This window comes from Anoplolepis gracilipes, chromosome 12 (genome assembly GCF_047496725.1).
Source record: "Anoplolepis gracilipes chromosome 12, ASM4749672v1, whole genome shotgun sequence".
In the NCBI taxonomy this organism is placed as follows: domain Eukaryota; kingdom Metazoa; phylum Arthropoda; class Insecta; order Hymenoptera; family Formicidae; genus Anoplolepis; species Anoplolepis gracilipes.
The window spans coordinates 3,465,275-3,480,850 of NC_132981.1; the positions used below are offsets into that span (position 1 = coordinate 3,465,275).

Sequence of the window (15,576 nt, forward strand, 5' to 3'; positions counted from 1 at the left end):
AGAGGACGTTTAAAACAACTAAGACCGCTACTCGTCCAGAACCGTTCGAGAAAGATCGGCGGGGAGAGACGCGATTAATTCGCTGAAAGACCAAACTTTCGGAAGAGGATTTTCGATCCAAAGGTAGATTGAATATCGCTGCATGTATTCCAACTGGTCTGTACTCTCGAGATTTCCACGAAGGAATTAAATGTGTTTTGAGAGCTCTGTAACTGGAAAAAGATTACAATTTTCCACTTTGCAATTTTACAATTTATAAATCACAGCATAATGATACAGTTCGTGCGCCATATCAGTGATTTACAATGACCGGGCAGCTTCTGGAAAAGCTTTATTTTTTTAATTCTCATTGTTAGAAGGGCTATTCGTTTAGTGGAGAGTAAACCGTAACATCAGTCCATTAGAAGCAATTACAGAAATGTCTTTAAAACGCTTTCTACCTCGCGGCATTTTCTTTCAAAACGCGCCGCCAGTAGAATATCTTGCGTGCATTTAACGTCTCGCGTGCAAAGGAGTACGAAGTTCATTTCGAATACGAAGATTATTTACGTGATACATGAAAAACTGTGACACTGAGAGATACGAATTGCGATGGACGTCCGTTGTGCGGTACAGTAATAAAATTGTGCCCGAGTTGCTTAATGAGTAGAAATTATTGAAAAATGTTTGTATTAAATGTTATCGTTATATTGCGTAAGAGATGGCTGTGAAAACATTGAGAAAGAGTGTTTGTATTAGCTGAGAACTCTTTGATGTTCGTAAATTAATATTTTCCCTTCGTATCTTTAGTAACAAAACGCTCATTAAAACTTCCGTGTAGCACTGGAAGCAAAACATTTCTGTTTGCACTAGGCGAACCGCAAAACATTGTAACGTCACGTATTACACTCAACGATGTTGCATATCTTGCAGTGTATATCGTCACTCGGAAAATACAAGCATCTGAAAATAGAATATTTCCAGCTGTTAAATGCACATTGCAACGAATGCAGAATAAAGAAGATTAAAAGAAAATAATAAAAATTCATAAATACATGGAAGGTTATTTATAAGATAATCTTTTATCTGATATACATGAGAACAATAGGAATTGAATTTACGAAATAATGAAAATATGTATGGAATAACGTTTTCTTTTTCTCACTTTCACCATTTATATCTTTAATATTGTCAAAACTGTACAAATACGGACGTTAAATATGGATATAAAAAAAATATAAGGCGCGCATAATAATAATTATAAAAGTATTACAAAGCGTCTACATGTGACCGTTTCACTCATTCTAGTATTATAGTGGATGAATGTGATTTTTTTTTTGTGAGATTAAAATGCATTAAAACTTTTCCAATTGCGCAGCTGCCTTATGAGTGTCATCAACGGTCTTCGCAACGAGACGAGGAAGGAAATTCTTTTCGCGACGCGGTCGAAAATAGTTTTATATATTGAGATAGTTGCCCAAGTGCCGCCCGTCTGCGACTGTTTGATTTTGTCGAGATCGCGGGGAAGGATAAGCGTATCATGATATGAAAGCGGAAACGAAGTTTAATCTCTCCGCGGAACGTCCGCAATTGTTCGCGATCGACCAAGTTTCGAATTTTCCACGAAACTTCGGAAACCGACCTTCGTGCTGTTTCCCTCTTGACAGAATGGAATCCGTCCAAACTTCGTGACTTGCACCGGGCACGCCGGAAATTGTCTCGGCCGGATTTTAATCGAACGAATTTTCCTGTCCCGATAAAACACAGCACGTTCTCGACGAGTTTTGTGTTTAGATCATCGATTAATTTCAGTCGAAAATAGATGCGATAAGCGTTTATTCCCGCGAGAGTGACGGCCTACGCCTTTCCAACTCTAGTTTCACTGCGAAAGTTTTTCACGTTTTATTTTTCGTGTAATTTTTCATCGAGATATATTTAGAACATATTTCTAGGAATTGAAATTGATTTTACGTCATAATTTGTAATCATAATTACTTGTACTGAAGGGATTTTTTCGCCTATTTTTATAAAATAAATAATATAATATAAGAAAATATAATACAAAATAATAAAAATAATATAACATAATAAATAATTATATAAATACATAATTCATATAATTTTGTTCCATGTACGTATGTTTCTATATAATTATGTTAGTTTAGATTTCTATGAATATATAGAAATGATTCTATCTTTATTTATGACAATAGAAGTATGACAGTTATACAGCTGTCTGCATATTCATAATAGAAAATTCATCTTCAAAACCGAAATTATACTGTTTTTGGTATCTCTTTAGATTTCTAATTTCTCTTCAAACATTTTATCGTGAACAAAAATTGGCCACTCAAAAAGCAATAGTCTCCGAAAATTAGGATCCATCTAAAGAGCAATCATAAAAATGTTACATAATAGTGAATTCGAATAAACTCACTAAAAATATCCGACCTTAGGGAGTACATCTCGAACAGACCTTGAGTCTCACAACTCTCATTTTAACGAAATAAAATTTCTTTTCGAGTTTTATAACTTTTTCCGGGTGCTTTCGTGTTCCCGATCCAATCGGATACACGGAATAGATCGGATTCAGATAGCGGGGGAAACTTTACTCTCGCGACGGTTTTACCTTTTCTTATGGTTTTTCCAACAATGCTTTTAAGGTATCATGCAAAGTTCAAATGCTTGATCCCGTCGAGAAAGTGCGTCCTCAATATCGCACCGCGATAATGCAATTGCATCGAAACTGCAAACTTACTAGGGTAATCCGAACGAGAAAATTGAAAAGTAAATATTTTATTTTTATATTTCCGTCTGCACTCGCGATACTAGAGTCTGACTTTTGTAACGTTGCTTAAAAGTATAACTGATGAAATTCTATTTTATTAATACTAATTTCAATATTTTATTATTTTATTAAATTTGATTAATTAAGCTATAAGCAATTTTTTTTCTCCAGCAAAGCGGAATTTTTCTCGACGTACGGTCTGTATGTTTTGCGAACTATCGGCCCGCTATAATCGGAGATTAGAGCGGAGTATCTTGTATCTCGTCGGTTAGCTTTGTTTAACCACCGCTAACGTGTAACAATGTAATTAGCGATCGTGATCTTCGAGTATGCGCGCGCGGAAGTCTTCCATCTCTCGAGGAATTCCGACCATCGCTCGCGTCCGATCCCTCAGGAGATTCTGAAGTGGAATGTATTCTCTAACCATCCGTGGCTCTTTATTTTTTTCTTTCGACATTGGGGTTGTTTCGAATCAATTCAGATCGAAGAAAAGGGGCTTCTTCCATCCTACGTATGACGGCACGCGCACATTCACTTTCCATAATATTCCTTAATATTTTCCCAAAATGATGGAGTCACGTTCGATATAGATGCTTGTACCAAAGTGCTCTGTCAACTCTATCAGAAAGGGGAAGTTTATACGTCCCCTTAAATTTCGTACAACACGCAAGTTTCGATAGGAGTTATAATGGATGTACTTGAAATAAGGTATACTTCGATCTTCGAAAGCGCTTAAGGATGAAACCCTTCCTTCACTAAGGGCGATACACCCTTATCAGCTTTCCCGGCCTTTCGCGTTTCTCTCCGTCGAGAAATGTTAATGCGTAGCACGAGAATTCTCGAGGCACGCGATATCTTCGCGAAAATAACAAATGGATCTGCAATCTTCTTTTGAAAATTCCTTCATCATTCTCGTCGTGAATAAAATTGATCTACAATTTCATACATGAATGTACAGAGTTCAAATCGATAAGAAATGGAGATAAGAACTTTATCATATTTCTACAATCTTGATTTACATATTTTATATAAATATATATTTTATCATTATTATTAATATATATATATATATATATAGTCATTATTTTATATATATAATATTTGTATATATTATTTAATATATATTTTATAAGACAGATCTTTCACGCACGTCATATGAAAAATAGCTGTGGAATAATCTTCTACATATTCTTTTCTACAAAATATAAGCATATTTTTCAATGATGAACAATTTTCTAATTTTTTCCTACGTATCGGCAAACCGTTCATCAGCCTAAACGTACCGTTTATGTAATCGTTCGCCTCACGTCAATAATCGATAGAAACTAGCTCGGACCATTTACTTTGCAAAATTCTCTTGATAGTATTGTTGTTGAAACAATTAGTGCGGCTTCGCACGCTGACATTGTGAATTCCAGAGAAATTCCTGCGGAATACGCCCGCCAATGGACCGTGCTCGAATGTAATGTTCCATTTGATGGCACATCCATTCGCACGGCGATTGCACGCAAACCTACTTCCGTTTTGCACTCGACCGCGTTCGCCGGCCGCGCCTGTTGCATGTTGCAGAGAATTAATTCAAGGGATGTGCGTGGGTACTCGCAAAATACGATTCAAGTTGATTTCAGAATAAGTTGGAATATTCAATGAGCTTAGAGAGATTATTCCCGCACAGTCTAAAATGATCAATTTTATTCCCTAGATTCAATGATTTTCACTTGTAATTTAATTTTAATTTTTAATTTAATTTAACCCCTTATTTATAACAGACCAATATTAATAGAGTAAACTATTTAGTTTCATTATAAGTTTTTAATTAAACAGAGGATTCTAATTAAATAGAAAAAATAAAAGAGAGAGAGAGAGAGAGAGAGAGAGAGAGAGAGAGAGAGAGAGAGAGAGAGAGAATAAAATATCTGAATAAACAAATAAAATAAAAAGCAAATATTTAAATATTAAATGTATAAAAATATATTTTTATATAAATTTGTTATTGGTATTAAATCTCTATATCGTAATTCTATGATTCGATAGATTGCAATAATATTAAAACTTTCCGAAATTAGTTTAGTATCGGCAATTTCTCAGTCACTGGCTAATTTATTTCGTGTCGTAAGAAAATTTCCGACAAGAATATACCCTTTTTACAAGCTGAGAGTGGAATGGTAGAGATGCATTTTATAATGTAACTTTTATGGATTTTTTTTTACTGATTGAAATCAAAGGTGGTAATAATAGTTATTAGAGAGAGAGATAACGTTACATAATATTTTTAATAATACTGAAAAAAAAAAAAAAGTTGAATGAAAAAATGATATGTTTGCTTAATAAGAGAATTAAATTAAGTCGCAATATAGTTTTTAATTAATCGTACATTTTAATTCATTTTTTTGTTCCAAATTAAAGTTTCATTTCGAGGAAATTTATCACTGTCCACGCCTTCGTCGTGTCCGACAGCACATGGTGCCCGAGTAAAAAGTCCGCTTGCCACGTGCGTGCACATGCGACGAGTATTTACGATAAATATCCGCTAAGCAAATGCACGTCGCACATCCGCGTCCTCATCGTCCCCACTTGTATTTGCATGGTAATTGCTAATTACACTTTGCACCCGAATGAGAATCTCGAGAGTACTGATTCAACAATCAGAGATAATTATTTACGCTCTCGATAACATTAATTCAATCGCAAAAGTTAATTAAGTTAAATGAAAAAAATATATATATGTATGTAAATATGTATATCGAATTATACGAAATAAATCCCTGCGACACACGACGAGAGAAGTTTTTTAGTTTACATTTTAATCAAGCATTTAATAATTAAAATTTATTCTATGTATTATTATAATGTGAAAAAAATTTTTCGTAAGACAAATTAATTGACTCTAATTTTAAAAATAAGTTCTAATTCAATATATCCCTTCAAGAAAACGTGTTTGATGTAATATATTTCTTCTTGATATAACGTATTGAAGTTTCCCTAAATTTAGGTGAAGTTAGTTCGCGGTAGTAATGTTTGATGTAAAGAGTTTCAGCGAGACAGCGTATCGTGTATATGACGGAACATTTGTTGAAATACGCGGTATCAAATACACACATGAAGACGCTTCATGTTAGTAGTAGAAGTTGATGGTAATAATTGCTTGCGCGTAGGATGTCGTACAAGCAAAACCGCCGTCATACCGCGTAATATTAAACAGACACTCTGGTAAGCCTCGTAAGTTTGTAATGTATCCTTCTAGGATTTCCGAATCTGCTGCAGGAAGTTATTGTAGTTAGGAAGCTGTACGTCTTGATTGCGGTCTCTTTTGACACTAAATTAAGTATGATAAAATGAATAAAAAATATAATTAACCTCTAGTTAGATGGTCTTAAATAAAGAGGCATTTTATGATAATTAATTTATCTACATTTTTATTTTATAAATCTTCCTTATTTTCGATGCATTTCTTCCACAACGATTATATGATTTAAGTACATCGCATTGAATGTTTCTAATCTTCTTGTAAATTTAGGTGAATGCTATAATTGCTTGATTTCAGCTTTTCGCGTAATAAAAAATTATACATGCTCTTGAAAATATCTTTACAAAGTGTTTGCTTATATTTTGGGTGAGAAAATTGTCATCAGAATAATATATTGCGCTTCGTAAAATAAATGTAAAACAAAATGAATATGGATGCCGTCCTTTTCGTGCGCGATATCTAAAGTTTCGTGGTCACTTTCCTACCTCAGTTTCATCATTAACCGTAAACTGTGCTAATCGAAGTGCCATGAAAGGTTCCTAGTTAGCCTTTGTATAATGCCGATGCTCAGGTCAACGAGCTGTTCAATATGTAGGCACTTAGTACCCGCAACATGCACATCGTTAAACTTACTCGCTCGATGATACACGTACACACCTTCGTCAGTTTATTTCGTCGCGCGGTGGGAATATCATTGAGAGTGTTTACGTTGCTTTGTGTGCGCGATGGAATATTTTCACATTTAAAGCTACCATGTAGATACTAATTTCCGTACATATTGAATTTCAATATTAACTATAATTAATTTTGTAAAAAGAAGATTATTTTATTGATACATATCTTTGACGTTATTTAATTAATTAATTGTAGCATCAATCACGTCGCGTGCTTTAATCAAAATTTATATATCGCCAGAGTTGATATGATCATTGAAACGATGGCTATTTAATAGGCGCCGTGATGTGATTGCAGAATTTATTATAAATCCCGATGTAATAAATATTATCTCGATATTCAAAATGAAATCTTTCTGCTATTTATATAGTCGAAACGCGTTCCAGATTTTGATTTGTCTGAACGATCATTAGTCCGGATCTCTAACAACGGTTTCCTGAACTCCCTCAGTCGCAATTTAGCGGAACGTTTCCGCTTGTTATCCTTTGTGCAACGTCCGACTGTTGACGCAGAGCTTGTCAACTGCGCAGGATACAAGTGCGATGTGGATTATCTTACTACCGTAACTCGTGCTGTGCGTGTATTCTCCATTCTGCCGTCCATTTCACTCAAATAACACCATCCGGACACGCGAGGTACCAAAGGAATCAACCATTACCTTCTTCCTTTTTTATTCGTATTATCTTTTCAAGAAAATACAGCTTTTCTTTGACGGAGATCTTCGATTAAATATCAAAGATTTTATCAGAAAGATATAATACAAAGAATTACAAGAAGTTTGACAGTTTTAATTATATATTAACTAAAGACAATCGGAGATATTTTATCATTTGATAAACGTTTATGAAAATGTCAATGCGTACTAATAAAATTGAAATAGAAATCAAATCTCTTTTGAAAACTGAGATGCCATTCACCGCTTTTCTTACAGTTCCGGTCAATTCTTTTATTATTTTTGATTTGTTCAAAAATATCAATAAGATTATCGATATTTGACATTTTTTTATAAACGTTTATTAAATGATAAGAATATCTTCGATTGTCTTTAGTTTATATACGTAAATAAAACTGCTAAAATATTCATTATTAAAAGATATTTTATTTTTCCTGCTCCTTATGTGCGTTTGAAAATGATAGTTAATTAATTCTAGCAACTTTTTATATCCTGCATATAATAAGTAATAAATACTGTAAAAAATATATTTCACGAAATATATAAGCTTCCAAAAGTGTATTTAATATTTCATTGCAATTTTATTACAATGCCAATTAGATATCTATAATGTTTTACAATTAATTGTAAAATTATTCAAAAATACATTTGATTAATTTTTTTCGCGAATTTCGAAAATTATTGTAAGAGAGAGAGAGAGAGAGTATATTCCCATATTCGCGCTGCTATTGATTGTTATTCGAACGTCATCAGTCTTGGTGGCGGATTCCGTTCATCCGCTTTTGTGCGGCGCGCCGAGTATCCCAAGGAGCCTTTTCGCGCTGAATGTCTCGGACATTCCAGGGAACCCCGTTATTATTATATGTCAAGGCGCATAAGCTTCCGTTGCCTCTCTAAACCGCTGCATAACTCTTGGCGCGTACGTACTTCCGGCGGGATGACTACCGCATACTTTAATTCGCTCTTACAGCTCGCTAATGTACATACACTCCCAAAGGTGCATTAGCGTCGTCGTTTTCAACTGACCGAGTTGTTGCGAGGGCTGTCATGTTCAGACGAAGCGCTTGTCTCGTTGCCTCGTTAAATATTATTAAGACGAAATTATTTCATTTTGCGTGATTAAAATCACAGTTGTAGCTTTTTATTATGGAAAAGAATTACCTTTTTATTATCGAACAATGATTTGCACGAAATACGATAAGATAACTGCATCGCAGTTCACTTTTAATCTTAATGCTGTATTAAGTCATTGCGTATCGCAGTTTGTTATCTGAAGCTTGTAATTCGTTATTTAAATGCGTCCAAAGTTGATCTAAAGTTCTTATCGTCCTTTGAAATATCTCTCTTTAATCGTGGATTCGATAATTATAATAGTATCGGTAATTTAAAGTCATTATCGAGTTCCGATGTGAAATACCAAGCGAAGCTAACTGATTCTCCCATGGAAATCAAAGCCGAAGCGACACAACGTATCATGTTACTCGCGAAATCAAGGGGTTTTTAATGCGAAAAGAATATTCGCATTAAGCGGTGACCTGGAGAAGATGTATGTTCAAGGGACCAACTAACTCTCACATATTACTATGTAAATATCCACGAGACGTTTGCATATTATTCTGTCGCGAAACTCATTTGTGCGCAAGATCCTGCAGTCTTTAATCGCGTTTCCACGAACACATCTGGTGCCGGAATTAGTTTTCGCCCAATTCAGCGAGGATATTCAATGAAATAGGAGGAAATAAGCGGATATATTGCTATAATAGAGCACGGATAAACCAATTAATGAAGTTAGTTCTCCCCGAAATACAATCTTGTCTTCTTATCGTGAAATATCCAAGCCTAGCAGAGAGTGATACTTTGTGTGTCCGCTTATTATTATTCATCTATCTATAAAAATATAGATATGAATATTGTCATTTTTCTTTACAATACATGTACCTTGTTCTTCAACTTTAATTAGAGCAAAATAAAATATAATAATTTTGTGAATAAAATATACGTATTATTTCATCTTTACAGTTATAGATCTTGCTGAAATTATTTTTTAAAATCACTGTTTAAGATTAATTTTCTTTGAATATCATTTAATGAAATAATAAATATAATACACACACATGCTTATATATTATATAAATTAGCGAAATTTTTGTTTCTGACCAAAAATATAAAAAGATCACGATAAATGACGCAATTAAGATACTGTCAAGATCCTGTTAAGATAATTTTTCAATCCATTTATCTCGTCTCTCTCTCTCTCTCTCTTTCTCTCTTTTTCCCTTCCCCCCTCCCTCCCATGATCTTTCTTTAATGGAAATTTCTTAGTCATTGGATTATCTAATAATATATATGTATCTAATAGTCGATTTGCGATTTGTTCTTCGCTGGTTCTTTCACCTTTCGTTTTCTTTCTTCTTCTTTCTCCTTCGAGGATCGAAGTTGCAATTTTCTTTGCGCTATTACTCTTCCTCCATCTTTCGGCTTTTGTGCTCACTTAATGATCTGTAGGATCCAAGGGCTTTGCAAGGTGGCATGGGGTCAGTCCACTTTGAATTAGAGTAATCTACCTCGCTCGTGTCTGTAACAAATTAAATGATCCTTCCGAGCACTTTTATGCAACGAAGGCAAGTGAAGCAGTTTTCTAGATTACTAATCTCTCTGGCTTTCAATTAAATTTGATGTTACTATACACGTTTATGTAATATATACATATAGTAACCAAGCGAATTAAGAATCTCACAACAACATGTAATAATTTTGTTAATCTCCTTTAATTTATTATATAATACTTGTGTTATAAAAAAATGTAAATCTAAAACATTTTGCAAAAGAGGGAAAGAGCTCAACGAATGTTATTATTTTTAATAAAATAAAATTCCCAGAAACAAAGCTAGTGGTCTGATCCAATTTCCAGTAGAATTCATTAATTCATTGATTTTGTCTTTAATCGCCGCGATTATGAAAGGTTAATTAATGCTCAATACAACATGTGAACTGACCTGGAGATGAATAAAATGGCATGAAACCCGAGCACCCTGTTCTACAGGGGTTTCGCGTTTTCATTATTACCTCAAACATTTTTGCCGAGTATCTGGGACAGTATTCGAAGTATTCATTCTGTCAATTGTAATGAAGAATCCTTCTAAGACGTTTAAAGACAACTAATTGTCTTTAAACGTCTTAGAAGGATTCTTCATTACAATTAGCCTTACAACAGTTTCGAGCACCAATTGCTATGATCCTAAGTCCTGAGGTAAATGTAACTTTACCGCGACAATTGCACCGCTGCTTTCAGGATGGCTTCTTGATAATGCGACCTTAATTTGATTCGATTTATCGAATACGGAATAATACAGGTCAACCTGTATATTTCTCGTATTTTTGTAACTGGATTTTTCTGTTTATATGTATTCTCATACATTATTTATATGGTCTTTAATTGAAAGAAATTCGCTTTAATTAAGTAAAATAAAGTATATAAATATCTTTTATGTATAAATAAGAGAGTAGGAGAATGAATTATTTTAAATTAATATAAACGTATATTTTTCTCTCTTTTTCTAAAATTGATATAAAAATGCTACATTATTATTATTAATTGCTATTCTCATTTATTAACTCTCATTCTGTATACTTTCATCAATTGTGTATCTCGGTCATTAATTTGGGAACAAAGGATAATAATTGAGCGCATGTATCGCTAATCAACTTCATGTCATTGTTTATCTCGTTCTGATTATAATTTTTTATTATGGAAATTGATTAGTGTTATATGTCATGAACGATAAGTCATCGCGAGCATAATGAATTGACCTGGTTTCAGAGAAAAAGGAGCCTTATCACTATTCCGCTTGCACATATCTGCCTATAATGTTCACTAATCGTTGCTTATATCGCATGCCCTTAGAACGCCTAGCAAACTATAAAATTGCGACCGCAACGACATGATAAATATGTGCTGCTTAACTGCAATTTTAAATTTCCTTGCCTCCTTAATTCATTTCTCAGCGTTTATGATCGCGGCCACCTTCATTAATTTTCCGATAATTAAAAGCACAGTACGTCGGATAATGAACAAACCTGGAATGACAGGAGGATACAGCGATTGTTTTTTTTTTCTTTTCCATAAAATTAAATAAAAGTTTATGCGTTATTGAGGAATATTTCGGATTGTAATTGTTCATGTAATTTTTTATTTAATTTTTTTATTTAAAAGGAAAAAAAACGAGAAAATAATATTTAAGTAAAATTAAAGTTTTATAATTAATAACTGTAGTTAATAACTGCAATATTAATTTTGAAGAAGGAAGTTAATATCGCTTAAAAGCGATCCAAACTTTGTGTGTGGAATTGTTTACAATTCACTTACATTTTTATTGCAATCGATTACTGCGTTGCGTAAAAATTTCCAATTTAATAAACTATTTCTGTTGTAGCCTGTTAATAAAAATATAACACAGTTTTTCATTTAAAATTCATTGATTTCGTTTCATCTTTTCAATTATATAAATAAAAAAATTCAAAAATTGATGAAATACATGTAACAGTATTATTGTAGAGAGAAAAAAATATTAAAATTAATTTTATTTGCAATTAATTATCATCTAGTTTTTACATGCTTTGCATTCTTTGAAATCTTTTGAACAGATAATAATGTTTGAATTTATATCGCATAAAGTATATCAATCTTTTTTAAAAAAGATTAAAAAATACCAAATATACGCAACAGTGTTGTAAAAAATATGTATTTTAATTTAAAAATATCAATTAATATTTACATTTTATATTTTATTTTATTAGACTATAAATTGTACAATTTAGATATATTTGCCAAAATTTTTATTACGGGTTTAAATTCCTGCAGGTTTATTAATCGAAATTGTCGAGATTTCAATATTGTAGAATTGAAATTTATTCCGTTTCGTATTTTCCCTCGGCAAATGTTTCGATTTCACAGACGTAACAAAAAACGCTATCGATATGTGTCTGTTCAAGCGATTTCTCAGGAATCGTCGGCCGAGATACTCCTTCGATTCGCCGAGATTCAATCAACTTGTAAACGTGTCATTTCGTTTGGAGTTTATTCTGTCAGTAAGAATCGAATAAGTTGAACCATTGATAATGTTCTTGCGTCCTCGATAAAATTTGCTACGCCTCAAGGTTGCGATCTTCTTAAAGATAGTACGTTATTTCATATATTTTTCAGCAAGTCAGAAATTACGATCGAAATAAATGGAATTTAATTATAACGCCAATGTAGATCGGAATTCTTTTTCAAATCGAATGGTGCTTCTCCATAGAATCCATCGTTTGCAATTTTTACCGCTGAGAGCTCTGCTTCGTTTTTGTAAACACAATTTTTTTGATGGAGAACCGCGTTCACTTCGCCATAACACGATTGTATATATGTGAGCAAAGGTTTTCGATAAAAGCGTCCAATAACCCGTTAGAGTAATCCGAATAATAACACGTAAATTTTTAATTGGTGCATTGTGAACGATGCAGGCTTTGCCGTGTTTTGTCGTTTTTAACAAATCCCGATTTTTTTAATTGGATCGTAGGAAAAGCTTGCATCGACGTTAGTCTAACCGTATGATTTATAAAAGATCCGTGGAATTTGATTGCGGTAGAGGGATTCAAGCGATATTTCGATTTAGGCGATTGGACGATTCCGGATCGCTTTCCGATCGTTTCCCTCATGAGAAAGTTGCACAGCGAACTATAATTGCTTTAAAATAACTTTTTCGTTCGGTTCGTATCGAGAGTGCGGCTTTTTTGGATCGGAAAAGGCTCGCTTTGATTTGCAGCGAAGCGTAGAACGATGGACGCTGTAGAAACGCGTCATCAGATTACTGCGAGAAGAGCTAAGCTTAAAGAGAGAGACGTTAATCAGATAATCTACACGCGAGTAATCGATGCCGATGACTTTAATTAAAAATGAGTAACTCTCTACATTTCCGGGGGATTACAAGGATATCTCTGTCTAAGTTTTGCCAGAGTCGCGTCGACATTTGTTCGTCCATAATTTTCATTTCCCTCCTGACCGAAATTACACGCGATTAAAGACACGATTTGACCGAACAATAAGTTTAATTAAAACGGACATTATCGCCCGACGGCGATGGCGATGTAATTAATTTTCCGAATACATCACCATTTCTGGAAACCTATATTGATAGAGAACATCGTATTATATATAATAAATTCATAATTTGAGGCCCACGATGTATGTATGTATTGCGTGCATTTGGACGATATCAGCTTGTTGTGTTATTAACACACCCACGTTGTCCGAATTTTTTTTATCAATTATGAGCTACATATTCTCGCATGTTTATCAGAAATTATACTCGCGATTGTTAGCATTTCCCGGATATACGTCATCTTGCGGGCACTGATTTTCCTCGAAACGTGATGTACTTCGTTGAATTTTCAATGCTGTATGGATTAAATCGCGAATAGATCATTTGATAAGTAGATTAGAGACTAAATAATTGACGTCCGTAACGAAACCGTGATTAATCGCTCGTACGTTTATGTGCGATTAACGACCGTTCTCGATAAACTGAATAAACTTTTGCGATCATACTTAAAGCCACGTCAATGTATTAATGGTTACACGAACACGGTAATATTGTAAACACGATCGATGATGCTACCGTGTAACGAGCTACACATATTAGGTTTTATCGTGATTAATTCAACGCTTTGGTTAAACGTTTCACTTCCTAATTTTATTTTTAGCGTAAGATTAACTGCGAGATATCTATCTGAAAAATCACTATAAATTGCAATATGTGATATCCTATTTATTCATATCTCGCTTTTACATTAAAGCTTCAATTTAATCGAAAATTCCCATGTATATTCATATATTTTTATAGTTTGATATAAAATATTTTATACATATATTGGTTTAGTTATTTATATCGAATTGCGTTTATATTACTTAAAATTCGAAATTTACTTTCGAAATTGACTGCTATTGTTATGATGTTTAAATAATTAATATTTTACTTTTGTAAATATGTAAATTTTATAGTTAAATGAAGACACAGTAAAATTATATTAGAATTTATGATGTCTGATAGCACGTCCCGCAAGTTATTTGCGAAATTGTCGGGCATTGCGACAAATATGAAATCGATTATCACTCGATACGTGCGTTTAACACGTAGCAAGGGTCAGCTTTGATGCCGCGCACACGCAATATTATTAATCCACATAAATTCAATATGTCTACGAACCATCATCAATTTATCGATAGTTAAGCGATTATTAAAGGAAATCCTTTTATAAATCAGAAAGATATTTAATTACGCGATGCGAAAAAAGAAAAAACGAGACTGACACTATCGGGGGATTATTATTTTACCTTTACTCGTACTATATTTATTTCTATTTTTCTTGCTCGATGGATGTGCGCGTTTATCTTGTCTTTGTCATACGATATTATAGAGAACAAAGTAGCGAGACCGATATCCAAAATATCTTACAAGATTGCACAGAAGAGACGAGACAAACAGCTTTTGTAAGGTTTGCCCCGGGTTGGGCGTGTATAATATTGAACTTGCAACTGATATTTCTCTCATCATCATTTCTGAAGCATTCGTGGCTCGTTGATGTTTGACGAAAGAGAGATAGCAGAGTTCTTACTCTCGCGCGCGGCTCCAATTAGCACTGTGCAAATAAAATACTTAATATTATATCGCGTTACGAAGTGATCCTTGTCTACATCGTTCTCTCTCAGCGAAAAGTCTTAATTAGGTATGTTTTACAATTTGTCGGCGTTTGCACATAGGATCTGGAAACTTTTTGAGAGAGACGAGCGATGTTTTCTCGTCATTCGCCGAGATTCATCTGAAATTCTTTATTCGGTGGTCCAATTACAAAAATAATGATATTAGCGCGACGCGCACGTATTTTACTGCGAGTAATTGTGATCGATGACGACTCCTCGTTCGATCTGTCAAGTCAGAACGTATCGCGAACATAATTAATAAAAATTGAAGAATCGCCGATTCCGACGATACGTTTTTATCCGTCGCGTAATGTCGAACACGGCGTATTCATATAATTAAGGCTGGAAGTTGATCGAGCTCCGTGTCGAAATGAAGTTTATTAATTAAGCTCGTTTTAAAAGGCGAAATTCAGTCGCCCTCAATCGCTAACCGTCATTCCATCATTATTTGACGCTCAGCCAAATTGCAAATTAAC

The 15,576-nt window shown here is 33.8% G+C and overlaps 1 protein-coding gene across 2 annotated transcripts in view; it reads left to right on the forward strand.

Moving 5' to 3' along the window:
• Positions 1–15,576, forward strand: part of Dop1 (dopamine receptor, D1) — an 82,368-nt gene that overhangs the window by 3,119 nt on the left and 63,673 nt on the right. The window lies entirely within an intron of this gene.